The sequence below is a fragment of the Eulemur rufifrons genome, chromosome 30, assembly GCF_041146395.1.
Source record: "Eulemur rufifrons isolate Redbay chromosome 30, OSU_ERuf_1, whole genome shotgun sequence".
NCBI classification, from domain to species: domain Eukaryota; kingdom Metazoa; phylum Chordata; class Mammalia; order Primates; family Lemuridae; genus Eulemur; species Eulemur rufifrons.
Window position 1 is genome coordinate 134,385,147 of NC_091012.1, and position 20,259 is coordinate 134,405,405.

At 40.5% G+C, this 20,259-nt stretch overlaps 1 non-coding gene across 1 annotated transcript; it reads left to right on the top strand.

The window, feature by feature from the left end:
- The first annotated feature begins 16,681 nt into the window (after nucleotides 1-16,681).
- LOC138379211 (U4 spliceosomal RNA) lies at nucleotides 16,682-16,826 on the top strand. Its single transcript, XR_011231995.1, has one exon. It is a non-coding gene; the product is annotated as a U4 spliceosomal RNA (small nuclear RNA).
- Nucleotides 16,827-20,259: the final 3,433 nt, after the last annotated feature.

Below are 20,259 nucleotides of genomic sequence, written 5' to 3' on the forward strand. Positions count from 1 at the left end.
AATTTTGATGAAGTCCAGTTTATCAATTTTTCCTCTTACTGCTAAAGATTTCTGTGCCCTCTCTAACAGATCTTTACCCACCGCAAGATTACAAAGATACTCTCCTGAGTTTATTTTAGAAGCTTTATAATTTTAGCATTTATATTTAGGTCTATGATTCATCTTGAATTGACTTTTTGCATGTGATGTACGAGTCAAAGTTCTTATTTTTTTTTAAATACATACATCCAGTTGGTCTAGTGCCATTTGTTCAAGAGGTATTAGTATTTTTATTCCTATTATTTAGATGAAGAAATTGAGACTTGAAAGAGCCAAGCATTTTGCCCCAGTCACATGGCTGTCCAAATTCCATACTCTTTCTCCCTTCACATGTCACTGATCAATATGACAGGACATCACCAGTTCCTCTCATGCCATCTCCTTCCTCCTGAGCAGATGGGAACAATATACCCTTCATTGTTTTACTGGTCCTTCTTTCGTCTCACATGTGGCATTCCCAGCCCCCATGACCAATTCTCTAAACTTGGTCATGATGATCTTTCAAAATTCATAGGATATTAAATGTAATACAGTAAAAGAAAAAAAAACCCACTGTGTCTGTCAATTAAGAAAATGAACATCTTTATATGAGACATTAGATTGATAGACATTAATTAGACATTAAAACTTTTCTGCAGAGATAAAGTAAATTCAAATAGTTGCCTAGGACTAAACAGTGAAAGGCTGAGAGGATGAATGAGGGAGGGTGGAATTTTGAGGACTTGCTGGTCCCCAGATATGTCTACAGATGTCTACTCCAGTTTGAGAAACTCTGCATTAAAAGTCAAATGTGTCACATAAGCAGGTCACTTGGCACCATGCAATTATTAAGACAAATGAAAATGTACACCTTGAAATCAAATAGTAGCGTGTGGTTGTAAGTTGGTTGACTAGATAACCCAGAATATGCTATGTTATTATATTTTTAAGATGAGCTTAGAAATGAACAAAATTTAATGATTCCCATAGATAACTTTGGGACACCTGAGCATATGTCCTTGGACTTCATCTGCGAGAAATATATTTAGGGGGAGCTGAGGACAGAGTCATCCAAGAAGGGGAAATAGGCCGGGCGCGGTGGCTCACGCCTGTAATCCTAGCACTCTGGGAGGCCGAGGTGGGCGGATCGTTTGAGCTCAGGAGTTCGAGACCAGCCTGAGCAAGAGCGAGACCCCATCTCTACTAAAAATAGAAAGAAATTATATGGACAGCTAAAAATATATATTAAAAAAAAACATATTAGCCGGGCATGGTGGTGCATGCCTGTAGTCCCAGCTACTCGGGAGGCTGAGACAGGAGGATCGCTTGAGCTCAGGAGTTTGAGGTTGCTGTGAGCTAGGCTGATGCCACGGCACTCACTCTAGCCTGGGCAACAGAGTGAGACTCTGTCTCAAAAAAAAAAAAAAAAAAAAAAAAAAGAAGGGGAAATAAAACATTGGAAGGCCCCAGGAGTGGTGGTGGATTAATATTCCACTTGGCTTATTCCTTCAAGATGAGTGTGGCCAGTGGCCTGAACAGAGGTTTCTCTGGGTCGCCAATGAAAGAAGGTGACACCCAAGGGCACAAGGAAGTAAAGGACAAAAGCAAGATGTCTGGCAAGGCAGTTCCATAATGGATTGGCCTGTAGCCACCCCCCATCTTACATGCCTCAAGAGGCAGAGATTTCCCCTTGATTCTACATGGTTGCTTCCTGTGTATCTGGGTCAAATCTGAAAGCTTTAATCTCACAAACCAGAGGGGACCCCTGCCTTGCACGGTGGACTTGCTTAGTTCTGACTTTTGAGCACTTGCAGAAGCCTAATCCCTACCCCAGCTTTGTCCTCTAGAAGAGGATGTGGGCCACAAATGTGAGCCATGTATACCATTCAAAATTTTCTAGAACCCACATTAAAAAGAAACAGGTGAAATTAATTTGAATAACATATTTTTTTACTCCAATATATCCACAATATCATTCCAACATGTGACCAATATAACAATTAAGGAGATATTTTATATTCTTTCTTCTCATCCAAAGTGTTCAAAAAGCCAACGTGGACTTTTCACTAACAATACATCTCAAATCAGACTTGCTAAATTTTGAGTGTTCAATGGCTCCATGAGGCCAGTGGCCCTGTCATAGCCAAGCTCCTCGTATGGATGAGGGGCTACACCCTTCCTCTCTCACATCATTCTTTCTTCATCTCTGAGCTGAGAAAGGGAAAAGAAGAAAGGAAACACATTTAATATTTCCTGGGCACCAGCTACTCCTTGCTAGGTACCATGTTAGGGGACTTCTCATGTTACCTCTTGGAAACCTACCTTCCCATTTAGACTAATAAGTAAACAATGATCCCAAAGTCCACATGGCTATTTAATACACCAGTGGTAAATCCCAATAAACATTGGATCCCAGAGATCAAGGTCTTTGGAGCCTAAGGGATGTAGGGACAGTCAGGGGAAGCCTGCTCTAGCCTTAAGCTAGCAAAACTATGGCCAGTAGTATCTTGCTAGCCTCTCATGTTTGTATGAGATCATGCAGACCAACAGGAGGCTGAGGGCCATACCCTTTGACAGTTCAATGTAATTGTCCTGGACAGGATTGCTTGGCTGTAAATTGTTTCCCACAGATGGCTCTTGCATCCTGTCATACATCTAGCTATACATGGTTAAAATGTAAGACACTATATATATTATGTATCATATTAATTTTTCTTGGTGGTCATTATTTGTAGTTTCTTATGTACTTAGCTATAAAGTCTGTTCATTATTGTTGTGACCAAGTGATTCATTTATTTTTGCATACCAGTTGAGTCTTCAACAAGGCTTTCACATTTTAGCTGTGCCTCATAATGGACTTTTCATTTTTCATGCAGTGATAGCCACCCTATTCAAGAATCCTAGGGCTCCAGTGAAAATGCTCCAGAGATAGAGACATAGATATTCAGGTCTCATATCAGGAAGGCAAAAGCCATTTCATTGCTTAAGAGCTTTCCATTTTCCCCTTAGTGTCCCTGGTTACACTCAATATTTTGGGTTAATGGATGCTTCTGCTAACATGCTGACCTTTTCAATCAATACATTTAGCTCCAGGCATTCTTGAAGTGAGTTCTCTGTGCCGACTCTTCAGATCCTCTGCATTAGATTAAAACTTTCCTTCCCTCGTCGATATACCAACCCTAGACACCAACCTGCAAGGCATCATTATAGAAAACTATTATTTTAACCTTGGTGGCTTGAAATTTCACCAGTCATCCCAAAACCTTCCAAAATTTCAAATATCTCTATTTTTATAAAGCAAATTACAGAAAGGTAATTTTTAAGGAAAACATGATCTGGGCTATATACCTATTCTTTGACAAGCAAGATTTCTCATTATAGTCAAGATTGATGGACCTGTCTATACATCAAACAGAGTAGTGTAGGATAAAGCCTTATAAATAAATGACTAGCATGGATTTTTCCCTCACCACCGCCCTTTATTTTAGTGTTTGAAATCATGAATGCTAATAGTATAGTTTATCATGATGGAAGCATATTTTAGACTTCTAAGTTTTAAGTCTTAAATTTTCTCGATGCATCATAAAATAGAACAGTGTGGTTCGTGTTGACTTGAATGGAAAGCGGACAGTTTTGTTCTGGTAAAAAAAAAAAATGCATGGGTTTGGAAACAGATGGTGGATGTAGATCTTAGCACTCCTGCTTATAGCCTGGAAAGTCTTGGATGAGCTACTTAAATTCAGAAACAATTCACTTAATCCCTTAAACTAAAATTTTCCCATCTGTAAAATGTTAACTTATTCCTAATACTATGTGGAATACCTAAGAGTGTATCTTCTAGAATATTAAAGAATTTAAATGGGAAATGTCTTTTAAAATATGCATATTAATATTTATTAGAACACCAGGTGGAAAGAATGGTAGTGAATAAAGCACCCGAGTTGTCATTAACACATTTCTAGATAGGGACCAATGAATATAACAGTCCCTACTTAGTAAAACACATTGCATTGCACACTTTACTAAGTTCTTGTGTCCAGTTTCCCAGAAATGCAACAAGATACAAGTAAGATGAGGAAGTATTGATCTTATGGAGACTTGTGATTTTTGAGAAACCACTGAATGGATTTGCATAAAAAGTGAGAGATCATCAAGTTTTAAAGATAGACAGCAACATACAGTGGGAAGAGCAAGGCAGGGCCCAGTCGTGGAGGAGCTAGAGGACTAGAAAGCTAGAATGAGGACAGGGAGCTATCTCCTCAAATTATTAGTAAGGAAAGAAGAAAGCAGATGTCCAGGTACTAGGACTGGGATAAGGCAGCAAAGGAAAACTGAGTCTCTGAACTTTACCTGACTAGGGTCTTGATTTTTCCAGAAAGTGAGTTAATGCTGAATATACATTTGGATGTCTATCATTCTAAGCTAGATTTAGGGGGCTATGAACAGCAAATATTTTTATACTGTTTTTCATCTCATCAGCCATGTGAAATAGGCACTGTCTACCCATTTTATAAATGAAGCCATGGACTCAGGGACATTAATGGCTTTACATGTCAGTCTGGCTGCGACTGCTTGTTGCCTACCTAATATTCATTCTTCCTTTCATCTTTAGTCAACAAGTCCTGATACTTTTCAGGGTGGCAACCTAACTAAAAGAATGTATTTCCCAGCTAAGTGTGGCCATATGACTGAATTCTGGCCAATCTGAAAGCTATTCGGTGGCACTTTTGGAAAGTCTCCTTCAAGAGGAATAGGATGTGCCCCTTTTTGCCTTCCTTATTTTATCTTCCTGTCCCCTGGAATGTGGATGTGATGGCTGCAGCCAGAGCAGCTATGTTGTGACATTGAGGATGACAGCCATATATGTATGAGAATGGTAAAGCAGAGAAAAGGACTCTAATTGCCCAGTGACTTTGTTAAGTCACCACACCAGCCTAGACACTGACCACTTCTGGACTTTTCAGTAAACCTTGGATGCTATCTTAAATGCAACTGACCTAATCATAACTGACACAGTCACAAACCTAGGACTCATAGAGCTGGGACTTTAAGACATCTGACTTTTATTATTTCCATTCTGGACTTGTACCCAGGCAGGTCATTTAAAGATAATATTTAAGTGGAGGAATAATCAAGATGTAGCACCACTCAAATATTTTCCTAAATACTTTGGGGGGAGCATAAAAGTTACTGATCTTTTAAAAGTCCCGTGGTAGGAAATTGTTTTACTTTTCAGTTCTTGGTTTAGAGGTTTAAAAACGTTCAGGTTTTCTCTTCTCTGGTTAAACATTTCAATAACTTTCCCTCCTTATCTGCCTGTTAGTCTTGTTGGAATTTTAGTCAGGTGGTTGCTGTGTCTGGATTGTGTGAAATATAAGAATGCATGAGGCTAACGTGATCTCCTCACCCAGGCGACTAACACATGACTCATGGCGTTCCAGTAAAAGTGGAGCCGACCTGGCCACCATAACCTGACCCCTGAGTCATTTCCAGCAACTGTGAGAGCCGGAAACAGCTGCACACATTTGCTCAAATATTCTTCGGGACCCATATGCTAATCCTTTCATTCTAGACCTAAGTATTAAGTCATCCATGCTTATAGTACTTGTGGTCTCTGAACCCTACTTCTGGAATGAGGTTGGGGACATCAAGTTTGCAGGCTTGAGACACTGCCACATGACGGTTTGCTTCTTTTCGTGGTCTTGTTTAGTCCTTTAGTACTTTTCTTCTGTAGCACAGAGCGTTCATTATACACCCTTGGATGATAAAAAGATTCTTGGGCAGTTAACCTGAGTCACAAGGCACAAATCAATGGTCCTCTCTTCCCATCACAATAGGAAAATTTTGACTCAACTCTACTAGCTTATCTCGAACATGAATGCAGGAGGTTAATAAGTATAGTATTGTTTAACCTTGTGTGATGCATTATCTACTTTTTTCTCTTTATTAGGCTGTTTACTTCCTACATCGTGTCCTTATAAAGTGATCCTCATATTTGTGTCATTAACCGTTTAACTGATTTCAGCACACTTCCAGTAATATTCATTGGGTGTTTCAATTTACGGTTTTGCAAGAGTGTCTCTTCCTACATATCCATAGACATAATTAACCTTTCTTTCCTATCAGTCTGTACCCATAGTACATTTGTGGCTCATGGACTCTCATAAGGATTATGCAAGTTTCTGCCTATTGATTTTTGTAGTCCTCCAAGACTCGATATAAGCAAAGGCTTCTATTTTCTTATATCCCCTTTAAAAAATTCAGTCTTGTTTTTCTGCAACTTAAACTCTATATCTATTATGATCTTGGCTTCATATAATAGCCATTTTCACAGACACTTCAAAAAATTTTCAAAAGGTAAAATAATAGTTTCCTGCAAGGCATATAAGTGAGAGATCATTTAAACAGACATCTCCAGTCATTGATAAGTTGCTTGCTTCCTTGAAAATTCCAATTGTTTTGGTGTACATTTTGAAATTGTAGATATTACATTGGATGGCAATACTAGATTTGCTGGGGAAGAAAGCTAGGGCTAAATTTAGTTTAGCCAAGGTTTTTGCTACAGGCTCTTAAAGTTGAATGCCTTCTCTCACCAGGTAGAAAGGCTAATTTCATTTTGTAAGTGATGATTTTCACTGTACAGATGTAATGTACCGTGAATTTCACTAGTTTAGAAAGCTAGTTATTATGTAGCTTGTGTCTTAAAAGTTCAAGAAAAAGAACCATTAAACATCTTACTTTTATCAATCAAAATAATTGGACTGCAAATAAAATGAAATTTTCTGAGCAAATTCATTATACCAATTGTTCTGGGATTTATGAAATATGAGTGGGCTGTTCAGAAATATGCCCTCAGGTTGATGGGCCATATATTGTGCTAGCTGTTCTTTAAGGCTGCTCTTCTGAAAGCAAATCTACTGCTGCAAGAAGTACACTGAAATGGGAAACAAAATATGTGTTAGAAGGCACTAGAATTGTGAATGTCACAATGAATGTCAGCCTGAAATGAGAAACATATAATTCAGAAACATGCTTATTAGGAGGATAGACAAAGCATGAGGTCATAGAAAGAAAGGACAGAGATGAGGGTGACTCATTAATAAAAAGCTTCGGAATGCTACATGGAACAACAATGAGTCCTTTCACAGGTCAATTTTACATTGTCCTGACCTTCCAGTGGGGCAAGGGGAGGCCTGTGGGCATTTTAGAAAATCATAAAATTTGCATTAGTTTTTTTCACAATTACTATTTCCCCCTGTTCTTCATTATATCTTCTTGACCATTCTCCATGTTCTTATTAAAACAAAATGAAACCTCTTTCCAGCTCATGTCATTTCACCCCTGTACCACCTCCTGCTTCTCCTACTGACCTCCTGGGAACTCCCCATCATTCACGGGAGAATTTTGCACCTTGGTCACAGTCTTCATCCCCACCCCAAAACATGTCATCCTCCTGGGTAGCTTCAACATTGTAATTGGCTGCAGTATTTGGGGGACTCCCATCTGATATTCACCCTCCTTTTAACTTCCTTCTGAAAAATTACCTCTTCGCCTACTCTTTGTTCCTTGTGCTTACTATGAGGTGCAGCATTTATCATTGTTACAGTCTCACATTGATTTGTGTTAACATGTTACTGATTTTCTGGCTTCCCGACTGAGTATATAGTAAGCTTCATGGAAGAGCACATGGACCACATGTGGTTTTTCACCATTTTATCTCCAACACCCATTAACAGTGCCCAGCACATAGTGAGTGCTCATAAATACCTGTTGATTGAATGAGCACATCCTTCATCATGAAGCATGATGCTGATCTAGAGAAGTCTTGACAACCCAGACTGATTGGGATGAAAGCCTGTCTAATGATATAGAACAGATTGGAATTTTAATTTTAAAATAAGCAATTTATTGTTATAAATGCTCAAGTACATTCAGTGGGTGACAGGCCAAGCCCTGGGTAAAATGGTGAAGAAGACATCAATCTCTCTTTTCTGTTTTCTTCACATTTTCCCCCCTCTTCAAGGATGTGGAGCCTTGCCATTTCTCTAATCTATCAAGACCCGCAGAGTGTGACATGAGTTGCTAAAACCTCAGTGTGTACTTCACTCAGGTCTTTCATTTTGCTTAGTTGTTTCCATTGAAGTCTTTCTTGTTCAGAAAGGGGAGCTTTTTAAGACCTATGGAGAAGTCTACATGGAGAAGAACTGAGGCCTCAGGCCACCAGCCATGTGAGTGAGTCATCCTGAAGAGCAAAGAGGTAGCTACCTACGCTGGGTATGTGTAGTAACCCTGTGTTCTGTAGGAAGAGCCATGGACATTTGTCTTTGAGCGGTGGAGGCTTATTGCAAAACTACAGGATAACTTAGGAGTCTGTGGAAATCACCGCATCATTCCCATAATCATCTTGAATCCTTTTCTTTAGAGATGGAGATGTGAATAGGGTTTCATGTAGAGGAAGTGAGGTACCTCAGGGATTCCTCAGAGAACAGCCAGGGCCAGGGCCAAGGGTGGATTTGTGACAGAAAGATCCTCAGACACTTCCTCTCCTTCAGTTTCTACTAGCACCTCCCAAGCCACCCAGTTATCTAACACTCTTCAATATGCACAATTGGCATTAGCTTTTTTTAAAACATAAATAATTTATTTTGAAACAAACACAAACTTACAGTAGAGTTGCAAGAAGAGTATAGAACACTTCTTTTTCCCTGAACCATTTGATAGTAAGTTGCCAATCTGGTGCCCCAACCCTCCTGAATCCTTTAGTGTGAATGTCCTAGAAGCAAGAACATTTTCCTACACAACTACAATACAACCACCAATGCCAGGAAATTAGCACTGATGCGTTACTACCATGCAATCCTCAGACCCCACCTAAATTTCAACAACTGTCCCAGTAATGCCATTTATCACAAAAGGATCAGGTCAGAGTCACATGCGGAACTTGGTTGTCACGTCTCTTCCATCTCCCTTAGCTAAAATGTCCTCAGTCATCCTCTGACTTTCATGACTTAGATGCATTTGAAGATTACAGGGAAGTTATTTTATAGAATGTTCCTTGATTCAGGTTCATCTGAGTTTTCTCACAATTAGGTTCAGGTGGGCATTTTCTTAATCATAGGGAATGTGAGGATAAAAACAGCTTCAGCAGGCTTTGCTATTTTTAATGACCTGTAGCACAAATGTGTGTTTGTTGGGCAAAATGAGCCCCTGGGAGTCTCTTTTTATGGTTGATGATTGTTTTCAGAATGGGGTGAAGTATGCATGTGTTTACATGTGTACACAGTGGATAATTGTACATGTGAGTGTACATGTTCTCATATGTATCCACTCCAGCAGTAATCAATGAAGGAGTCTATTCAGGACTCAATACCTCTGGAGTTGGTTACTTAGAGTTTAAAGAAACTTCATCTAAATCTATACCTAGTGGTCTGCTAATTGACATGAGGGATGTGAGGAATAATATTTTATTGGCAAAATTCGTGGTGGTCATGAAAAGCAGTTGGTTGGGATAATGTTCAGAATGCACCACCCTTTATGTCCAAGAGTTTAAAACAATATGTGCAGTTCTTGAGGTCTTGAGCTGCAGCGGCCCCATGGCCCTCCTCTTTTCAACAGCTCTTGGCTGCGACTTGAATCTGCCCAGTCTGCTGCACAAACATCTTTGTGTCCACTTCAGAGTGAGCCTCACACAGGGTTGGTGTGTTTAGGAGGAGAGTGGGCATCCCTGTGCTATGAAACAGGGTGGTGGTTTTATGTGCCTGCTTGCTGGTAAGTCTTTGTGGGTTTGGCAGATCTTGGGCCATCATAGTAAGACTCTTAGGTACTGAGGTTGGAGGAAGAAGACAGCTCAAACTACCAAGCATAAGTTAAATGATACCATGAGGAAACATGCAGATAAATCCATCCAAGGCAGTCCAAATAGACTCAATGGCATGAAAGAAAAAGAAAAGTGGGGAGGAGTGTTATAGATTGAAAGAAACTAAAGGAACATAATGTTCAAATGTTTCTATGAACCATGATTAGATTCTAGGATTTGGAATAGCTTTGAAATCCAAAATTAGAGAATTTTTTAACTTTTTATTTTGACATAATTTCACACTTGCAGAAAAATTGCAAGAATAATACAAAGAATTACCATATAAATTCCACTCATAATCCTCAAGTGTTAACATCTTGCCACACTTACCTTTTCCTTCTCACACACACACACACACATACATATACATGCATATATATAAATACGTAATATGTACATTTATATATTTAATTTCTTCCTGAACCATTTTAAAGTCCATTGCAAGCGTGATTCTTCTTTTCTTTAAATACTTCAGTGAAAATTTCTAAGAAACAAGGACATTCTCTTATATAACCACACTATAATTATTAAAATCAGAAGCTGGGCACAGTGTCTCATGCTTATAATCCTAGCACTTTGGGAAGCCGAGGCGGGAGGATTGCTTGTGCTCAGGAGTTCGAGACCAGCCTGAGCAAGAGCAAGAACCCACCTCTACTAAAAAAATAGAAAAATTAGCCACATGTGGTTGCGTGTGCCTGTAGTCCCAGCTACTCAGGAGGCTGAGGCAAGAGGATCGCTTGAGCCCAGGAGTTTGAGATTGCTGAGTTATCATGATACCACTGCACTCTAGCTTGGGCTGTAAGAGTGAGACTCTGTCTCAAAAAAAAAAAAAAAATATATATATATATATATATATATATAAATAAACAAAATCAGGCAGTTTCCATGGGTATTGTACTATTACCTAATCTATAGACCTTATTCAAATTTTGCTAATTGCCCCAATAATGTTCTTTACAGCAAAAGAAATTTCCAGACCTTGTACAGCATTCAGTCATTCTGTGTCTTTAACCTCATTGAATCCTAAGTACTTCCTCAGTGTTTCTTAGTCTTTCACAGCATTGACATTTGTGAATACGGACCAGTTATTCTATAAAACGTTCTTTTGAGTTTGTCTATCTTCCCATGATTAGACTCAGGTGATGCATTTTTGGCAGGAATAGCACAGAAGTGATGTGTTCTTCCCAGTGCATCATATTGTGGGTCACGTTATGTCAGTTTGTCCCCATTACTGGTGCTGTTAAATTTGATCACTTGATTAAGGTTCTACATGACAGGTTTCTCTACTGTAAAGCTACTTACTATTTTCCTCTTTGCAATTAATAAATATCTTGTGGCAAGAAATTGTGAGACTCTGTGAATATCCTGTTACTCCTGGTGCTAGGCAAAATGGCCTCCCCAAAATGATCATGTCCTAATCCTGGGACCTGTGAATATGTTAGCTTACATGGCAGAGGGGGATTAAAGTTACAGATAGAATTAGGGTTGCTAGTCAGCTGACTTTAAAAGAGGAAGATTATCCTGAATTATCCTGGTGGGCTCAATGTAATCACAAGGGTCCTTAAAAGTTCAAGACTGTTAACGGAAAAAAAGCCAAACTCTGTAAAATAATTTTTAAGAGATTTACTCTCAGCCAAATTTGAAGACCAGGACCCAGAGCCATGCTCAAGAAGTCTTGAGCAAGTGGACTCACTGTGGCGGGGTTACAGTTTGGTTTTATACATTGCAGGGAGACAGGGGTTACAGGTAAAGTCATAAATCAATACGTGGGAGGCATACATCGGTTTGGCCTGAAAAGGTGGGCCATCTCGAAGGGGGGGGGGCTTACAGGTTATAGGTGGGTTTAAAGATTCTTTGACTTATAATTGGCTAAAGACGTGAAGCTTTGTCTAAAGGCTTGGAATGTTTTAACATAAGGAGCTGTTTATCAGAGATAAGCCACCGGACATATATTTGTTGTGTAAATTGAGGACCTGCAGGTTTGTCTTGCATATCCTTAGGCCTGCTAATGGGTCACAAAGGATGTCCCCAAGAAGACAGAGGGGCATGATGAGGCATGTCTGACCTCCCTCCTCCTGGCAGGCAATTTAGTCTTAGGATATTCCTTTGGCCAAGAGGGGGTCCATTCAGTCAGCCAGTGAGGGGTGAGCCTTAAGATTTTATTTTAGTTCACAAGAGGCAGGCAGAAGGATCAGAGATGGAGAAGAAGGTATGACAGACTCAAGGTCAGAATTATGCAATGTGAGAAGGACTTGACCTGTCATTGCTGGCTTTGAGGATGGGAAAAGGGGACCATGAGCCAAGAAACATGGGTGGCCCCTTGTCTGGACATGTAGATTTTATTATGATTCAGGTATGGTGAGGATAACCAATCAGGACATGATTGCCATTGAAAAGATAGTTTGTACTCACAGATCCCAAGAGGAGGGGCACACCACACCGCTTAGGGCCACATGGGGAAGCACCAAGGCTGGTCAGGAGAAAGAAGGAGCAAGGAGGAAATGCAGGCAAGAGCCTTTATTGTGGTTTCCATGGGAGGGAATAGGCGAAGCAGGATAAGCAGGCTTAGGTTGGCTAGTTTGAATAATTTCAGTGGACTCTAGAGTATAGAGGCTGTCTCTAGTTGTCTGGTACCTGGCCCTGGGGTGATTAAGGTAGGGAAATAGTGGCTTGTAGTGTAAGAGCTCAATAAAGGAGGTGGTTGGGGTATGGGTTTTGGATTAGTTGCTTTGCATCTGAAAGGCAGTCTAGTCCTCTATTATTATCTCTAGGAATTGGCTAGTCCTGGAAGAGCTGCAGGGTCAGTAAGGCCCTAGGATGTCAAAGCATTAAAAATACAGAAAGTAAAGAAGCACTATTAATACAGCTCTAGAAGTTGGAAATGGCAAGGAAAGGGCTTCTTCTCCAGATCTTCAGAAATCAGCCTTGCTAACACGTTGATGTTAGCCTAGTGAGACCTGTGTTGGACTTCTAACCTGCAGAACTGGGAAATAATAAATTTGCATTGTTTTAAGCCACAAAATTTGTGGTGATTCGTTACAGCAGCAGTAGGAAACTGATACGATATATTCCTCAAGCTTTCACCCACTAATTTTAGTATCCACTGATTTTTCTTGCCTAAGTCAATTATTATTATAATAGTGATTTTTCACATTCCATTGTTCCTCCTGCTTAATAGTTGGCTTTCTGTTATAATTATTTATTTATATAACTATGGACTCACAGTTTCTTCTTTTATTGAATGGGTTATAATCCTTTATTTTCATTATTCATTTTGGTGTTCAACTTTTTCCTGCTTTTGTCAATAGGAGCACCTTCATGCTGGCTTCTGTGTCTTTTTGACATGTTAGTTGGGGAGAATGTGCAAGTGAAGACCACACAGTGGAATTATTATTAATTTTCTTGGGTATGATAATGGTATTAAGGTTATAGAGGAGAATTTCCTTTTTCCTTGGGAGATATATTTAGGGGTGAAGTGTCATGATGTTTACAACTTACTTTCAAATGGGTCAGCAACCCCCAAAAAGCAATATTTTTGTTTGTTTTGTGCACATGTACATCTATCTATGTGTGTGTATGCATCTATGTTATATGTATATAGAGAGAGAATGAGCAAATTTGGCAAAACATCAAAGCGATCATATCTAGGTGGAAGGTAGAAGAGATACACCTGGTTGGAAGGTGTTTATTGCGCTATTCTTTAAATTTCTCTGCATGCTTAAAATTTTTCACAATAGAATTTTAGAGAAAAATAACATAAAGTGAAATAGCTTTCAAAGACAGCTGATTCATTTTTCTGAAAATATGGTTGAATATGTATTACAGCATACACTTAAGGTTTCGTGGTCTTTCCCTCAGGTCCAGGGTACAAAAAGAATAATTTTCTTTTTTTTTTTTTTTCCCCCAGGGTCTGAATTCTTCCTTTATTGGTGCCAAATACAAGTCTCCTCCTGCCCCATCCTCTTTCCCCTGTCCAGGCTCCTTGACCAGGTCGGGTGGTGAGGAGGTTCCTTCCTCCTTAGGACCTCATCTGGGCTGCCGGGTTCCTTCAGCAGCAGTGGTGGCTGGTTCTAAAACCATAACCCCAGACCTTGGCCCAGGGGGCAGTCAGGGAGACCAGGTCTGATCCGGGGGGCCCTCGGGGGCATCCAGGCCCTCATGGGGGGCGAGTGGGGCTTGGACCAGGTTGTGCTGTTATCTGTGTCCTGCTCGCTGCTTCCCCACCAGGCCCTGGAGCAGCCACTGCAGCCACCCATGTGCCTTCCTGAAGGCAGCTGAGTTCACTGGTGAACGTCCCCTCTGAGTGTCAGACAGGCCCTGGGGGGCTCGGGACACGTGGTGGCACCCCCCAGGAGGAGCAGCAGTAGCAGCAGGGCCCAGGAGGCCAAGGCGGGGTGCGGGTGCCAAGCGCTTGCAGCCCTAATTTTTTTAATGAACATTTCTAAGTGTCAGCTTAAATCTGGCCTCTGCAATTCAATTAAATAGAAAGTTTGCTCATAAAGTGCCTGAAAGCAATGACCTCATTAAAGTATGGAAACGCTACTCCTCAGATCTCATTTGCACTTTTTTATTTGTTCTTAACAAAGTTATTTTATAATCCAAACCTTGTCTAAATCACCATAACTTTTAGATTAGCAAGGGCCCATAAAGGGAGCTTTAATATATGGAGTTTATGGAAATCTACTTTCCAATGAAAACCCAACCAAAGGGGAATGGAAGAGCAATGTAAAGCTTATTAAACTATTTAAAGTTTCTTATATCCAATTTTCAGAGCTTTTTATATATGACTAGGCTTATGCATTTATGATCATTGAGGTGTGGCAGGTTCTGAGCTGATATGGGATGTTGTAAGGAGGCTAATCGGTGGACCACCGGGGAGCGGCCCTGTGGTAGCCTGAAAATATGCCCACAAATTCTTTTAAACTTCTCCCCTTCAAGGGTAGAGATTCATTCCCTTCGACTTGAGTGTGGGCTGAACTTACTGACTCACTTCTAACTAATAGAATATGGTGGTGGTGATGGTATGTGACTTCTCAGACTAGATGGTATCGGCATGGTGGCTTCCTCCTTGCTCTCTCTCTCTCATGGTACAGCCGCCATGTCATGAAGACACCCTATAAAGAACATGAAGCAGCCCTATGGAGAGGTCCATTTGGTGAGGAATTGAGACCTTTTACCAACAACCATGTGAGTGAGCCATTTTGAAAGTGGATCCACCAACCCCAGTCAAGCCTTCGGATGACTGCAGCTCCAGCCAACATCTTGACTGCAACCCCCGGATGACTGCAGCTCCAGCCAACATCTTGACTACAACCCCCTAAGAGATCTTGAGCCAGAACCACCCAGCTAAGCTGCTCCTGAATTCGTGACCCCTAGAAACTGAGATAATAAATGTTTATTATTTCGAACCATGTATTTTTGGGTAATTTGTGATATAGCAATAGATAACTAATACGGGCCCTCAAAGTGTTATTATTTGGGTCCAGCCATCATGCTTCAGGGTCTGGGAATTTTTCTCCTCTCATCCACAATCCAACAGCACTATAAGGCTTCATATAAGAAAAAGGCACTGAAGAGACTTCCCTGAACTCTCTTGGTATTGGTGGATGTAGCATTTGACTCTTTACTTCTTCCCTCCTGAGTCTGAAGGGCTTTTGTTTAAAGTAATTTGCCATTTGAGGGGAGGAGCACTGTTGGGCTAGTGTGTTTTCTAGTGGCAGAAAGTCTCTTAGGAAATGAATAAACCCAGAATCTCCAACTCACTTAATAAAGGATTACATTTAATTCTGCAAAAATCCTGTGTTGTAGGTACTAGTTGCCTGGTTTTAAAGCTGAGGGAATTGAAATATTATGCTTTAGGGATGCACACAAATGTAGGAGGACATTATAAATCTTGGAGATTTTCCTCACAAATATCCAGTGACTTCATCATGGAGGAGAGAAGAAAGTAAGGCATTAAGAAGGGAACAGATATAGTGTACTGAGTGTGGGGAGAAAGGTACTCTGTTCGCTTCTGAACGAGAAAATTCTTCCATGAAAGGCTGTTTGAAGGCCACATTGAGTTGACGTGGTCCTCAGTCTCCAATTCCCTTGAGGCCTTGGAAACCCAGCCAGCCCATGCCTGAACAATGGTCCTCACATGGCTACTTTCCTTTGAACTTCTGCCTCCTTTGAATGAAGCAGCAGAGGGTCTTGAAGGGCAAAAGTGGCCAATCTCTGTGTTTTCAAAGACTCTGCGAGCTGGGGAATGGAAAGGGAAGTCTGTAGCTTTATGTTGTGTCTGGAATTTGATAATCACCATCTGGGAAAGTTACGTGACATAATTGAACCTGAACAGACACCCCAGACATGCTGGTCTGTTCTCGGTACTTACGATAGCCATAGGGCATTCACTGTTCTGGCCAGGTCTCAAAAGGAAAGCACCAGTGATCCGAAGCCAAATAGATCCTTGTCACTCTCCTAGTTCTGGTTATGCTACTAACTGGCTGTGTCCCTTCACTCTGAGTCTTGGTCTCTTTATCTGCAAATGTAGATAAAGTGTTTCCTTAGATGTTCTTTTGCTCCAACATTTTATGATGACCTGGCTTCAATTCCGTGAAGTGAATGTGTCCAACCTGTTTTATTTTGGTACCTCCACAAGCTAAGTGTTCTCTTTGATGAACATCTACAATTATTCTTGATTAGCATTGTGTTTGCCAACACAAACTCTTCAGCTATGAAAGATCTAATATGCCTTGTTTTAATCTGTTCTTCCTGGAAATAACCAGAGGAAAATGATATATGGCTGTTTATGAATAATGCCCTTCTAGCTTTGCACGGTGGTGGTATCGTAGCCAATGAAGTTTATCCAAGGTGTGATTATTGCTAATGGAAAACTTTTCCCAATACCCCGCCCGCCATGACGACTTGAAATATAGTCAGCATTGGCAATTTTTGATAGTCTTTATGGAGACCAAACTAAATAATAATAATAATGCCCTTCTGATTAATGTGGTAGATTATATATACATTTAAAAAATATAGAGAAGTTCATATTTGGGGAAAACTTAATGATTCTGAGTAGGGCATTTTAAAAGTAATTTCTCTATTAAAACAGATTAGACAGTCTCAGCTCCCAACACAGAGTGTTGGAAAGGGAAATATCTTTTTTGTAACTCAGTTATTAATTTAATGACGAGTAAATACAGGTATAGGGAATATTTCACTTTATAATTTCCTTTTTGGTGTATTTCCCCAAAATGACAAAAAATAAATAACCACTTAAGGTGAACAAACTTTGGTGGCTTTCCCCCCTAAATTCCTAATGTATGTTTTCATTTTATTAATAGTTTGCTATATTCCTGGTAAAAATGACAGAAACACTGAGCTAGGCTTCTGTGATTACTTAAAATTCACAATACTGTGAACTTTTTATGATGCCAAAAACGCTCTATATCTGTCCAATAGAGTAATCCCTAGCCATGTGTGGATGTGTACTTGAAATGTGGCCAGTGTGACCCAAGAACTGATTTTTAATTTTATTTACTTTTAACTAACATACATTGAAAGTTAAAGAGGTACATGAGTCTGGTGGCCACCATTTTGGATAGCACTGGCCTAACGCCTTGCTATGTCATGGCTACTTTGACATGTTGTTTCTCACCCATATTTTTTGAAGCATGTACTCTGGTTAGACTAACTGGGTTCAAATCCTTGCTCCCCTCCTTACTAGCTATGTGATATTGGCCAAGTGGCTTGACCTCTCTGAGGCTGATAGCAGTAACTCCTGCAGCACATGAAAATGGGATAGAATGGGGTGGATGGGCCTAGCTCATTTCTGTCCCTAGAATGGGGGAAAGAGCACATGATGTCACAGAACAGCTGCCACCTGGTAGCTACGGTTATCGCTCCAGAAGGTCTGTGATTTTTGTTTTTAATCTTTGCTCCCGGGGACTATGGCAATCCCTTAGAAGGAATGTGGCAGAAAGGAGGAAGGAGTCTGGGCTCTCTGACCCCAGGGGCTGAAGCAGCAGCTGTCCGCACTGGCGGGGCTGGCAGCTGGGGCAAGTTGCAGACCGCCACTGCAACAGTACAAAGCATTTGCCCATTTGAAGCCTGGGCTGGCTCCTCAGTCCCTGCTCCCAGGGTCTCAGGACCTCGGACCTACTGTGCGTGCCCAGCTTGGGTTAGGATAACAAGGCATTATAAAGACAAGACCCACACTATTGTGAGCTCCTCCCATACAGTATCTCATTTAATCCTCGAAAGAACCCCAAGATGTGGCAGAGTTTTCACACTCGTTTGTTGATTACGAACCTGAAGTTTAGTGAAGTTAAATAGCTAAAGTTACACTGTTACTCATTGGTAGAGCTGAGATTAAGCCAGGATCTTTCTGGTTCTGTATCTGTGTACTTAACCCACAGCGTGACATGCCCGAGATTCTGATTAACACTTTTTGCCAGTACCCCGGGGGATTCTACATTTTTTACCTGATTTGCAAATCATACTTTGGAAACTTGACCAAAATTCCCCTCATTCTGAAAAGAACTCCAGAGTAGGGTTGGCTTAAACCAGAGGTTCTCGACTGGGGCTGATTTTGCCCCCCAGGGGACATTTGGCAATGTCAGAAGACATTTCTGGTGTTAAGTTTAGTCTAAAGCTTCCTCCTTACATATTTTTTTAAGTTCAGCCTAAAGGTTTCTCCAGATATAGTGAACTGTTACCTAATTGGATGTATAAACAGACTGTAACCTACTCTTATACTAATCATGGAATTTCAGCTAATCACAGGTGGTCAACTGTTCGACCCGTGTTCAAATCAGGCAAAGGCCGCGAGCTGTAACCAATCCAGCTGTTTCTGCACCTCACTTCCATTTTCTATATGCCACTTTCCTTTTTCTGTTCATAAATGTTATCTGACCATGTGGCAGCCCCAGAGTTGCTCTCAACATATTCTGGTTCTGGGGACTGCCTGATTTGAGGATCATTCTTTGCTCAATAAAACTCTGTTAAATTTAATTTGTCCAAAGTTTTTAACACTGGTTGTCACAACTTGGGGGGAGGTTGCTGCTGGTATCTAGTGAGTAGAGGCCAGGGATGCTGCTAAACTCCCTACAGGGTACCGGAAAGTACCCCACCCTACACCCCAACAAAGAATCAGCTAGCCCAAAATGTCAATAGTTCTGAGGTTGAGAAACCTTTCCTTAAATTAAGCGAAGCCAGGACCTCCAGTCTCCCTGGGAAAGGAGACCACAATCTGAATGTAAAGGAAAAAAAATAACAAAATAACAAATTTCCTTCTTGACTTTGAAGGAAACCAAAATATTTCACCCCCAAATATACTTTGACATATTTTGAGATGGCCTTTCAGAGGGCCTGCAAACAGAGGTAGCCTTGCAGAGCTGTCTTTTGTTGGGGAGATTTGCATCTGTAGAGAACATCTGCATTGATGCAGCCAGGCTTTCCAGGCCTTCCGCTTACCCAGATTTAGGAGAGATTAACTGAGACTCTGACACCTTTAAAGGTCTGAAAGAAACACTCACCACCTATTCTCTCTGAGGGCTGCTACCTGTGAGGTTTCATCTGCATAACAAGACTACCTTTGCAAGCCAGGCCTCTTCTCCCCCTCCCATATCCTGTTTTGCCAAGATCTAAGCCCCCATTCTTCCTGTAACCTCAGGATAGTATACAAGCTCTTGAACCCCACTGGGGGGGTTGGGGTAATTCACTCTACGATTCTCTCCTCTCTCCTGTGTGCATGTTAATCAATTTGTATGCCTTTTCTCCAGTTAATTTGCCTTTTATGAGTTGATTTTTCAGTGAACCTTCAGAGAGCGGAAAGGGAAATTTTCTTTTGGCCCTTCCAGAAGCAACGATTCTCCACCTTATCCGACCCAGTGCTTCCTTTTTGTAATAGATATTTTATAACAGCTTTTTTTCTATCTTAAAATAAAATTTTTATCTATACAAATAATTTTAAGAACAAATATAATGTTATGACTGTAATATATCAGGAAGAAATAAAAAGATAATTTATGATAAGACAATATGCATTTTGATTTGCACAAAGCTGCACCAAAAGATAAACTAAAGTTCTCAGAGGCCTGTGCCTATTTGCAGGCTGATCAAAAATGCAATAGCTACAAATGCCAATAGGTACAGGTGTGCTGTATTGAAAATTGGTGGTGTTATGATTTTCCAGAACAGTGAACAGATTGTGCTAAAGATCCATACAAAGCTAAACACAATCTTCTGATTCATACAGTAGTTGATTTTCAGAAAAATTCAATGTGTATTAAGACCATGCTAAAAATACTTTTGTGTTTATTTGTAAAATGCTATGAACATCAATGCTTAGATAATCTTGAGCCAGTGAACACAATGTATGTCTAGCAGGACATTCAGAA